The sequence below is a fragment of the Lycium ferocissimum genome, chromosome 11, assembly GCF_029784015.1.
Source record: "Lycium ferocissimum isolate CSIRO_LF1 chromosome 11, AGI_CSIRO_Lferr_CH_V1, whole genome shotgun sequence".
In the NCBI taxonomy this organism is placed as follows: Eukaryota; Viridiplantae; Streptophyta; class Magnoliopsida; order Solanales; family Solanaceae; genus Lycium; species Lycium ferocissimum.
The window spans coordinates 44,691,330-44,704,477 of record NC_081352.1 but is presented as its reverse complement, the minus strand read 5'-3'; positions in this window follow the sequence as shown (position 1 = coordinate 44,704,477).

Genomic DNA, 13,148 nt, shown 5'->3' with positions numbered 1-13,148 from the left:
CAATATGAATTCCCTTTTGCCTTGAGATAATCTTCGCCAATTTAGAAATCTGTGATCACATTATCTGCTTCATAAATTAGTTCTTGAAGATTAGATAAGGTTGACTTGACTGACTTATTCTTTCCTTTCTGCTTGTTTACTTCAGTGAGATATGAACGCATGAGGTTCAGCTCGTTCCCCATCTCCTGAAAGTGGCTCTTAAATTGCATAGCATATTGAGCATGCATATTCACTTATTTTGCCAGGTCGTTCACAATAAGCTGAGTTACAGCACATGTGATTGGGTCGCCCATCTCTCAGCTGCAAATTTATCAAAGTTGAAAATGTAATGAACCCTCATAGCCGTTAAACGAAGCAGAAAATAAGAGTTCTTGATAACTATCGGTTCTGGTTACACAACATGGTTCGAGTACATGTCAAGCTTAAGGCCTTGGAGTGCTTTAAGAGATCAAGAATCAAGCTTAAAAAAATAACTAGTTTTATAATTAAGTCCTAATGTCCATTTATGTAATAAGCTAAGTGGTACTATAAATGGTGACACTTGGGATTATTTTGGGAACATAGTTTTGGATGATTGCCTTTTTGTGAGTGATTAGGGTTTTCATGTATCTCTTTAGGAACCTTCCTTGGATTCATCAATGAATGAATTCTTGTATGAGTTCTTTCTTCTTTTTCTTGAATTATTCTATAATTAAAAGTTAATTTAATTTTTAGAATTATCCTTTTTTTATTCTAATTGCTTGTTATATTTCTTTCTGCCAATCTTATTCTTAATTTCTTCCTTCTGCATATTCGATTGTTATATTTTGGTATCAAAGCTTGGTTAGTGTTTGTTTTTTTACATACACTGTCTAGCTTTTTTAATTCAGAAAATCAATTCAAAAAACGAAGTCATTGTGTCATTGTTTTTTTTTGAATTCCCTGTGTCATCTCTTGTTCCTGAAACTTTGTGAAGTGATTCAGAATCTGCGTTTGAAGTTTGGTTATCGAGTGAAATTCATTTGGGTTTCATTGTTTGAGCTTAAAATTGGAGCTCACGAACGGATCCAACATTTTTTTTTTGGGGCTCTTTGAATTTCATTTTGGGTTCATTTGTTGAACATAGCTGCTGGTTGTTGAAGGAGTTCAGCGAAGGCTTATAAAAAAGAATTTGATTTTTTTTTTAAATCTGAAAAATTGTTGGATATTGATTGCTAAGCTAAAGTTTGAAGAACCCAAATTGAAAATGAAAGAAAAAATGGTTCAAATCATGTTAGTCATTGCTAGAGTTTGAAGCTTGAAGAAGAAACTTGAAAATGAATTTTGTTGATTTTGTTTTTGTTTGAAGAAATTGGTGGTTGGGATTTGTTCACAGAGTTGTGGGGAAGTTGTATCTCAAATTTGAGCTCATTTGATTGAGAGTTGTAGGAGATTGAATCAAATTTTTTAAGCTTCTTCTTAGAGAAGAAGATGAATTTGAAATTTTCAGATTTGCAGAAACAATCTGTCACAATTTCAAATTGGGAAAAGGGTCAAATTTACCCTCCAACTATGGTCTATAGTTTAGATTAACCATTCGTTAGAGTTTTGGTTCATATTTACCGCTCTCGTTAAGTAACTTGTTACATTTGCCCTTATCGCTGACAGATTGCTGACTAGAAGTCCTTATCTATCCACATAGATGCCACATGTATATATCAATTTTCTTTTATTTTATAACATAAACAATTGAATTTCGCCATTTAATTTTCTTTTTCTGCAAAAAAATAAAATAAAAATACAATATCTCCATCAAACCACCACTCTCATTAACCGGCGGCGGTGGACGGTGGCGGAGAAGAAGAAGGGGAAGTGGGGGTTTGATGGAGAAGAAAATTAGGTATTGTATTTTTTTTTTATAGAAACAGAAAATTACATGGCAAAATTCAATTAGTATGATATAAAATAAAAGAAAATTTATATATACACATGACTTCTGTGTGGATAGATAAGGACTCCAAGTCAGCAATCCGTTAGTTATAAGGGCAAATGTAACAAGTTTCTTAACGGGAGGGGTAAATATGAACCAAAAATATAACGAAGGGTAAATATAAACTACAGACTATAGTTGGAGGGTATATTTGACCCTTTTCCATTTCAAAATTGACCACTTTTGTCTAATAACCAATTTTTGCCCAATTTCAAATATAACCCCTATTTCAGTTTGTTTTTCCTTGTTTATTTTAGCTAGTTTACTTAAGTATTTAGTTCATACTTAGTAATAAATTAGTTTCTTTTGTGCTTCTATTTTATCTCGTGCTATTTTTTTGTGCTTTTTTTTTTCTTTAATTTCGTTGCAAATAGGCTTGTTCCTAATTTGTCAGTTTGATTATCCTTCTTTCATTTAAACATAAACTCCATTCCGAACCGATACTTGGAACATACTTGGTGTTATTTGAGGTGTTGGTTCTCAAAGAGATATTTGGGAATCCCTTGAGTGGAAAAAGGCATAGAGTAGTGAGAACATTTGAGTGTCGTTTAAAGGCCATCGACCTTGAGCGTATACACGAGAGGAAAGAAAATTGAGTGCCATTGTAACATTCCGTAAATACGGATTAGGTGTGGAGGTGTTAAATGAGTATTAATGTGACATTTTATACATGTGAAGTACTATCGGGATGATTATGGGTGGAAATAGTTGTTTTGGAATCAAGACGGATAGTGAGGTGTTTAAGATTCGATAGAATTGACTGAGTTTTCGATACGTCTGTATTCTAGCTCGATTTTGTGAAAATCCGTTGGGAATTTGAGAAAACCTAAAACATGAAAGTTCTATCCCTTTGAAATATCTTTCCAATGATATATTATGGAGCCCAAACGGAGCTCTGCACTGGGAGTTATGCCCATTTTTCCGAACTCTGCCAGAATGGCCTAGTGCCCCACGAGGCGCGCTAGGCCAAATTTCCAGGAAAATTCAAAATTTTGACACCGTCAAAAAATACACCCTGCGTGATGCGGGCCATTGCGCACCATGCATCGCGCCAGGCCATTTTATGCCTGAAGCTATTTTTTTCGAATTTTATAAAAGCCTAATTTCGTAAAACTTTTCCCACTTCGTTCTAAACCTTCTTTTTGGAGAGAAAACACCCTAGGGCTTCCACAAAGCATCCAAGGTGAGTTCCTACTCAAACCCCATTGATTATTACATCATTCTAACAAAGATTAACGCTAAAATCCTCATCTATTTCATAGATTATCAATTGAATCTTCATCTTGGACAAAAGAACCCTAGAATCCGAATTCGAGAGACTTGAAAGTCTAAAGGTAAGATTATTACATCATTCTAACAAAGATTACTTCATCTATTGATTTTAACCTTGTATAGAGTGATAATAGACTATAAGTTCTTGTATCGGTGATAATAGACTATAAGTTCATGAGTTTTGAATTGATGACTTCTTGGGAGATAAGTTAATGGGTTTGATAAAGAGAATCATATGAATGATTGTAGGGTTTTGGATTGTTGACTTATGATTGTTATAATCATATGGGTGATGAATAATGGTGTTAATGCTATCTAATTGAGATTGTAGAATCACCTAGAAGTAATAAAATGAGAATTGGGTGAAGAAAACACCATTCATGAAGGTTGTGGAGCTTTATGCTTACCAAGTATTTGGTAAAATGCCTAGATGGCAAAAACATGAGTGTTGTTGCTAGTGTTGATTCCATTGACATATATTTATATAGATTAAAGTTGAAAGGAAGCGACAAACGTTGTATTACGCTCAAAAGCAGGAAGTTAAGGTATGTGAGGCTAACTCTCTACGTTTGGGAATGTTAATGACTCTCCCTATGCCACGTTCTTTTACAACGTTACAAATTGCCTCAGAAATATAGTTAAGCTTAGTTCCTTGAATAGTTGTAGAACTTCTATTCTCTAGTTTCGTAATTCATTCATGATTTTCATTCCAAACATTGTGAGCTCAGTGCGTAATCAAGATAGACTTGTGTTTGATACACATGAGTCTCAGTCTAGAATACTCAGCATGTTTTTAAACAGTTAAAGCTTTAGGTTTCATAATTAGTTCACAAATACATGTCTCAATGAGTCATTGCTCAGTATGTCAGTGTTGTACCTTTCAGCATAATTCTCAGTTCTTTTATGTAACTTGTTAAATGTTGAACACATGTGTTTTGGGCCTAAGGCCACAAATTATGTATACATACTTGGGCCTGAGGCCACAGACTTGTGCACTTATATGGGCCTGAGGCCACGCGTTATATGGGGTCGAGGTCATATGTTTTATGGGCCCAAGGCCACATGTTATAAACAGGTGATTCCACATTCAGAACAGGAAGTACCCATAACTTTATTTCTTTGTTCATTTCAATTTTCAGTTTTAGTTTCAACACTTATTACATGTTTATTGATTTGGGTTGCCCTTTCCCCGAGCACCCCACTTACAGTTCTTTCTTTCAGTTATTTTACATACCATTGCAATTCAAATGTACTGATGTCCTTTTTGCCCGAAGCCTGCATCGTAACAATTTACAGGACGACGAATCTGCTCGCTAGAATTTCCAGTATCAGCTTATTGGTGAACCCCAGTCTTTCGGAGAATCATCATTACTTTACGGTCTTTCAATATTTATAGACAGTCAGGTACGCCGAGGGCTTGTCCTGGCAACAAACAGTGTTCTCGATTTACTTCATTAGAGGCTTCACAGATTTGAATGACAGTTAGACAAAGTCGTAGGCTTTTCATGTCAAGCCATGTTGGCTACAGTTTATGCTTCATACTTATGTTAGTGTTTCCATATTTTGATTTATGTCATTCAGGCTTTTCAGTGTTGGTTTATTTTTCGTATTCAATATGTTATGATACCACATGCTGATTCAGTCAGCCAGTTGGTTCGCTCGGTCACATGGTGGGTCAGAGTTTAACTGAGTTTAGGCAAATCTCGGGTAGGCAAGGCAAATCTTAGTATTGAGTCTAGGAAAATCCCATATGATGGGGCAAACCTCAGCGAGGATACTGAGTCCATAAGAGGGGGTGTACGTGATGCCCTAGCTTAGGAGGAAAGTCCCACATTGGTAAAACACAAGAGAGATGTTGAGTATATAAGTAAGCAGGCCTTACACTCTAGTGACGTGTTTTAAAGCAATGCGGGCCTAGGCCCAAAACGGATAATATCACTAGTGGACTGGACTGTTACAAATGGTAACAGATCCACTCTTGTGTCACCCTTGGCGATGATAGGTCAGAATTCAACTGAGTTTAGGAACATCCCGGGTAGGTGCGGCAAACCTTAGTGTTGAGTCTAGGAAAATCATATACGGTGGGAAAAATCTCAGCGAGGACGCTGAGTCCATAAGAGGCGGTGTATGTGATGCCCCAGCTTAGGAGAAAAGTCTTACATAGGCAAAGCACATGAGAGATGTTGGGTATATAAATAAGCAAGTCTTACACCCTAGTGACACGTTTTAAAGTCGGGAGGACCTAGGCCCAAAGCGAAAAATATCACTAGTGGACTGGACGGGACTGTTACAACCATCATTTTGAGTGATACACTTGAGGGAGTGCATTGTTGAGATCATTTCATTACTAACTCTTTGTTTGTGTTTGAAATATTGTCTATTGCTTCGGATAGTCCTTGTGACAATGATTTTGAAGATTATGGCTATGATGAAGATGGGGAATATTATGATAATGACTATGGAACAAATGAAGATTGTGGTACATACAATGAAGGGGAAGGTTACTATGGTGAAGATGTTGGAGAACATGAATATTATGGAGCTTATGAAAAAGAATGTGAGCATGAAAAGTCCTATGCCTCTAGTCAAGAACATAAGATTGATGATGCTACAAGGTATAATTCTTTTACATACTTTGCTTGTAAGGAATATGATCATAGAGTATAGTGAAAATGAGTATGATGGTTAGAGGATAATTCTAAGGAGTATTCATTTTCTAGTGGCTATGGTAGTGTCGGTGAAAGGTATTCAAGTTCATCTACCCCTTGTATTTTCAATCCTAAACATGATAGTAGTAGTGGAGGATGTTACCTTTCTTTTGTTGGAAGAAGTGGTAATAGACATGTGAGAAGAAGAGAGTTCACAACTCCTACTTGTGCTAAAGTGTCTAATGTTTTTCATTCTAATACAAGTTTGTCTTATGTTAAGTATGAACACGATTGGTATGACCCACATTGGTATGCTAACCTTAGTGTCATGGTTAAAGGTGATCATTTTGTTAAGAATCATGAGTATGATGAAAGATGTATAGATAAACTTGTGGAAGCAAAAAACACTTGTTTCATGCTAAGTATAGAATTATGCAGGGCCGGATCTAGGGCCCAACGAGGTTGTTCACCCGAACATCCTCGGCAAAAAATTACATTATATGTATAAGGTATTTTTTATATTATATGTACATATATAGCTTTTGAATACCCTGAAGACAAGAGCAGAGGTTAGTTCAGTGGTTTAGGGGGTTCAAAATTCACCTTGAGGTTCCAAGTTCAAGTCAAGGCGCTACATTTTTATTTTTCGAAACCACCCCCCCCCCCCCGCAGTGAAAATCTTAGATTTGCCACTGGAATTATGGATAATGTTTGTGCCATGGTCATAAATGAAAAGAGTTGTATAAGTGTTGCAAGTTTGAACATAATTGAACAATTTAAGTTGAAGACTTGGAATGATCCTCAACCATACACTTTGCCATGGTTGAATGAAAAATGTGCTTTAGAGCTTACAAAGCGTGTATTGATAAAGTTTCAAATTGGGCGTTTTCAAATTAAAGTAGTATGTGATGTCATCCCAACTAGAGCTTGTTAATTACTAATTGCTAAGAATTGGACGTATGCAAGAGAAATGACCGATGATAGCAAGACTAACAAGTGTCAAGCCGTTCTTGAACAACAAAGGTATGCTTTGAGACCTTTAACACATGTAAAGGTGAAAAAAGGTTATTTGGGGATGTTGGCAATGACAAGAAAAGCAAGAATTAGTGCACAAGACACAAAAGCTAAATATCAAGTTGAGTTTGGAGATTCTCCAAGTAAAAAGTACAAGGTCATAGTTAAAAGTCACCCCAATCCTTCTAAGGTAATTCTTGGGCCTTGTCCAACTTTAATGAAACTTGAGAGAGAAAAGATTGAGAGGAGTAAGAAAGTGACAAGTGGCATCTCAAGAGTGGAAAAAGGAGAGCTTGAGTTGAGAGTTGAGAGTTGTGAGTGGGTTGCCAAAAGAAAGGAGAGAAATCGTTAGAAAAGAGAGACATGAAGTTGAAGTGAGTGAAAACCAAGAGAGTTTGAGTGAGGTTACTTCTTAATCTTACTCTTACTTTAATGCTAGTCCGTCTTCTAGTTGTGTAATTTCTTTTGTAGGTACTCTTGGAGGTGAAGATGTAATGAAGCCAATCTTGGGAGACTTTCCACACATGAAGGAATCTCAAAAGACCAAATCTACTACTTCAAGAGAACAAGTGAGATTAAATGATGAAAACAAAGGTAAAGAAGAATTAATTAAAGCTATACAAGATAAAATCACTAATCCTCTTACTTTCTTTCCTTCAAGTTCGCTTGATGGAAATTCTAATTGGATTATAAGTCATTCTTCTTATGAGTCATGTGATTCTTTGCTTTGTATAAGAGTCAAGATAATTGTTGTGCCCTAATTGAATTTTCTTGTGCATATCATATTGATGACTCTTTTGAGTATAATGTATTTGCAACTAGTGTTGAGTAGTTGCTGATTTGAGAGAAATGAGAATGATGCGTATGACTCACAATCTATCTTTGATATTTATGAGAATGAATTGTTATATACTAATAATTTTATATTCGATAGCACTTTTGATATTGGTGGTAGTTTGTGTCAAAATGGAACCAGCGAGAACATTGAGCTACTAAATGGGGGAGGGGATTACAACGTGAGAATTCGAACCCTCACCAACAAGGTGAAAGTTCAGGTAGCCAACCAACTGAGCTACTAAATCCCTACATTCTGAAGCTTTTAGTATATGAATAGATACATTTTATAGAACGTATTCCCAATAATCCAACACTTAAGTGATGTATCACATATCATGTATCATTCTATATTCCCAGCAGAATGATACATGATACGTCACTTAAGCAATTGCATCTATGAACAGATGTTTAAAGTTGAATTCCAGATTTTACTTTTTGTTATAGACACTTAGGTGAAACATTAGAAGGTTTCTGGATCAAAGATTTAGCAATACTAACAGAAGAACTATACATGCTGGTTCCAGTGCTATTGGACTGAACATGTATGGGAAGCAAGGGAATATAATTGGTTGAGAAAACTAAATCGATTTATCACAAAGATGCTCTATTAATATAATTTATGAAGAAAATAGTCTGTTGGTGAGATAGCATAAAATGGGAAATCAGCACTACAAGAAACTAAAAAAAAGAACAAGTCTCAAGATTTCTTACCTCACTGTCAACTGATGCCTGATAGCTGTTTTACTCAGAGGACTAAGAAGTTCAGCAGTGTCTCCGCAAAACTCTTCAAGACCTAATCAACACATTAACTTAAAAAAAAATGAAATGGAACTGGTTATATGGCAAATTTAAGAATAATAAAAAAAAAGATACTATGACACGTTTTACATCTACTGTTAGAAATGAAGTGGATTAGATGACTCATGTAACCAAGAAAAAATCGTTTAACAGCTGGTAATTAGTTTAAAGTGAGATCTCCCTTGACAAATCTTTTACAAAACAATAATCTTTTCAAGTTAGTAAAAAGATTTAATTATAAAGAAAATATGAAGCATGACATGTTATGGAGAAGAAACATTAAAACTCTGAAACATTGCAAGGACCTGAGAGAAGCACAGAATAAGAATGGATAAAGGAATATTTACCTTAAACTAGAGATTACAAGTCTAGAATTCAGAAGAAAAAGAAAGGTTTGTGCTCCTTCAAATTTGGGAAGTGCCTATTTATTAGAAAGGGAGAAAACTACAGATAAGAGCAAGACCCTTTTCGTAAATTTGAAACCTTTTTGTCACCCATTCATTGTCCCACTTTTATTGATTCAAATTTGGAAAGTGCCTATTTAATAGGAGATTTGGTTTTATTTGTGTTTCATCACAAATGTTATTTTAGTTATATGACTTTTTCTAGGAGATTAGTAAATAAAACGCATAAGAACTTTATAGGGTCATTTTCTTCTATTTGAATTGTAAGTGATCCTCTGTGAGCCGAGGGTCTATATGAGATTAGTAAATAAAACGCATGAGATTTTTAGCGTCATTTTCTTCTATTCAAATTGTAAGTGGTCCTTTGTGAGCCGAGAGTCTATCGAAAATAACATCTCTACCCCACAAAGGTAGGGGCAAAATCTGAGTACATACTACATCCGACCCTCCCTGAACCCACTTGTGTGCACTGAGTATGTTGTTGTAAATCGTATATGGTCATAGGAAATGTCCTCTGGTCAGTGTTGACACAACTAAAAAACTGTCTTATTCATTTTATTTTTTAGTAGCTCTAAGTCAGAAGTACTTAGTGTGGGTCACGGGTTCGGACAATGGAATCAACAACTTGTAAATTTGCACTAGGGTAGGCGGTTTGCATTACACCCTTTGAGTGCGGTCCTTTTGTGGATCTTACGTGAATGCGGAATGGTTTGTGCACCGGGCTCCCTTTTTTAAAGTCAGAATTATTATGACTAATAATTGAGATTTAGTGGGCAAATTAACAGAATAAGCATTTGCTTGCGTTACGATAGATGTTTCATGCACCTACTCTTTAATCAATCTTGCAAAAAGTAAATTTAAAAAGGAGTCTCTCTTATTGTCTTCCGTTAAATTGAAGGTTAGGGGAATCTGATCCTCATGAATTTTTCTGCTATTGTAATAAGGGCCCATCAATGTATTGTAATTCCAGTTTCCTTCATAATATATGTGTAAACAAATAATTTTTTGGCTGGTATAATTAAGCCATATTGGGTAAACATATAACACCAATTTGGTTGTGCGATGAATATTTCCATTTCAGGGAAACTTAGCCTTTTGACTTTGGAAAGAACTTGTAAAGCAAAACACAACCTGCAACAAAAATAACTATCAGAATTTAAGTGCAACTCATCACTTGTAACATCATTAAAATTTGATTAGAGTTGCTGTCTGATAGTTGTAACTTCACACTGTATCAAGCAGTACATGTTTTCAATTATATAAGAAATCCATCCTCCTCCTTTCTTCTATCTTCGACAATTCACGGTGCTATCTTATCTTAAAAAGTGAATAAAATCATAATCTTTATTAGACAAAATCCCTTGTAATTGTGTAGCAGAATGGCAACTGATCAATTCATAATTCATGGTATTGCAAACAATTGCGGAGCCAGGAATTTAAAAAACAATACTCTTATGTCAAAGGAATTCAACAATTTATATGTACCTAATTTTTTTTACATTATTTACATAGTATAATTTTTCAACAAATAGATTCAAGTATCGCACACCTCTCTTTCGTCCCTAATTGCAATCAAGTCAGCAGAATATGGCAGTGGGCCTCGGCCTTACAGAAATGAGTACTGTATAATAAAGTTGACACGAGTGATAAAAGTATAAATGCAGGATTTTTTGTTTTTTATTTGAGCAGTGCAAGCATAGTACAAAATGAAAAGGTAAAATGTATATCGCTGGAAAGTAGTTTCTTTAAAAATGTAAAAGATTGTTTTGGATATATTTATAAAGAAAGACCAAGACTATAATACTGGGGTCCTCTTTCTCGAAGTCTAGTAATGGAAGACTAGCTATGTAGTTTTCATTGTGGAAAATATGGAGGATTCCTGGGGGACAGATGCCTATGATAATTCTACATTATTGGAGAAAAAGAAGAGTGTCACAAATGCTTTCCTAAAAAAAGCTGATTGAATCAACATAAAGTTGCTCTTGTGGAAAACTTTCCAATAAAGATGGAGTTAATTAGACAAAAAGCTGGAGAGAAATATGAAACAAGTTGATCGTTGGGCCAGAGACTTGGGTGGAGCTGGGGCGTCACAGCTTTCGTCGGAAATTATAATGTACATACAAGATCAATTTAAATATATAATAAATGTCAATTTTTTTTTTACTTATTCGTGTGTTTACATCTTTATATTTTAAATTTTTTAATGAAAATCCTGGCTCTACCACTGCATAGACTATTTCCAACTCCAAATATTATCTTTTTGAAAAAAATTCAACCAAATCATGTTCAAGCACCCTAGTTTAGAGTTTTAGTGATCTAACAAATGGTTCCTGAAATAAGAAGTCATGAATTAGTGACTTATACATCTACATAGAATGGTACGGGGGTATAAGAATAGTACTGACTAGGGTAAATTAAAATAGAAATAGTATTATTATGTCATGGTTTACTATGTATACGAATAGTACTGAATAGAGTGTATAACAACTACATGTATTATAGCTTGTTTGGCCAAGCTTCTAAAATCAGCTTATTTTGAAAGTGTTTTTATTCAAAAGTACTTTTCAAAAAAATACTTTTGGTGAAAAGCAGTTTGTGTTTGACTAATTAACTTAAAAACACTTTTGAGCAACAATAAAAAAACCTCGTTCAACCAAGCTTTTAAAAAGTGATTCTAAGTGTATTTTGCTCAAAAGTGAAAGAAAAAGTTATTTTTTTAGTTTATGAAAACTCCGTGGGTGCTACTTTTTTCATATATTGCCCGTAAAGACTTATTTTCTCCCAAAAAAGCTTGGCCAAACACCTCACTTTTTTTTTTTTTTTTTAAATAAGCACTTATTGGGAAAATTAAGTACTTTTGGGAAAAAATAAGCTTGGCCAAACAGACTATTAGTTATACATAGGTTAAAAACACTACCCAAAAAAAAAAAAAAAAAAAAAAAAGGACAACCAGGATGCACTATGATAATTCTACATGCGCGCGGGAAAAAGAAGGAGCCGGATCACAAATGCTTTGTAAAAAGATTGAATCAACATAAAGTTACCTTATATTTTTAAAATGGAGTCATTTCCAGCTGGAGAGAATGACAAGTTGATCACATGGCAACAACTTTAGCAGTTATCCAACACTCCCCTTCTTAAAAATACTACAGGAATTAGATAATACCTAAACTGATACCATTATTATTTTCTCTAATACCTCCTATCAAATTGTACAGCTATAGAGCACTAAGGAGTCGTTTGGACATGGTTTGAAACTATGTTTGGACATGCAATTTGGATTTCTTAAGTTGTATTTTTTCTTATAGACATAAAGACCCCACAAGTTGTGAAAACTATCAAAATATTTTCAATTCTTATACAATCTTACCAAATGAACAAGGCATAGTTCATAATAAAATTAATCCGCTACTAGAAGGCCTTTCTAAAAAATACAACATCAGTTGATCAAACTTTAGTTCAATAAAAAAGAAAATTTAACATGAATTGTTATATAACTACTCTTTAATATAATCCTCCCAAAAGATAGACATAAATAAAGGTTGGTAAATGCAGGGGCAGATCTAGCCTATTAATTGAGGGTTCAATTGAACCCCTAACTTTCGATACGGAACATAAATTTATGTGTAAGTAAATATTAAAATTGTAATATATAGTAAATATGAACCCATAACTTTTAGAACATAAAGGGTTCAATACTAAAAATCTTAAGATTGAACTCACAAAATTTAAATCATAGGATCCGCTCTCCGGGTAAATGATTGATGAGAGTAATTGTTAAAAATATCTACCAACTTATGAGTCTTTTTTTTACAAAATATAAATTTATGGGTCAAGTTTTATATTTAAAAAACTTGAAACCATAGTTTGAAATCCCAAATTATGCCTTTTTGGATGATTTGGGTTTTCAAACCATGGTTTAAAATTATGAGATGAAATGCATGTGCAAACGCTGATTTCATCTCATGATTTCATATCATGATTTCAAATCGCATGTCCAAATGCCTATTAACACTAGTGAAGAAATGCGAATATTCTATGTCCTTTTCCTTTTTAGTTTTATTTTATTTTGTTTTTCTAAACTCCATTTTAGGTTGACTATATCTGACCAGTTCAGCTCTATAATGATGTATGTTTGTATAGTCACAGAAATATATCACATGTAAGATTACAACCAATTCCCTCCAAAAGTACACTCATTCGCAGTTTCTTTACTGCATCTGAATT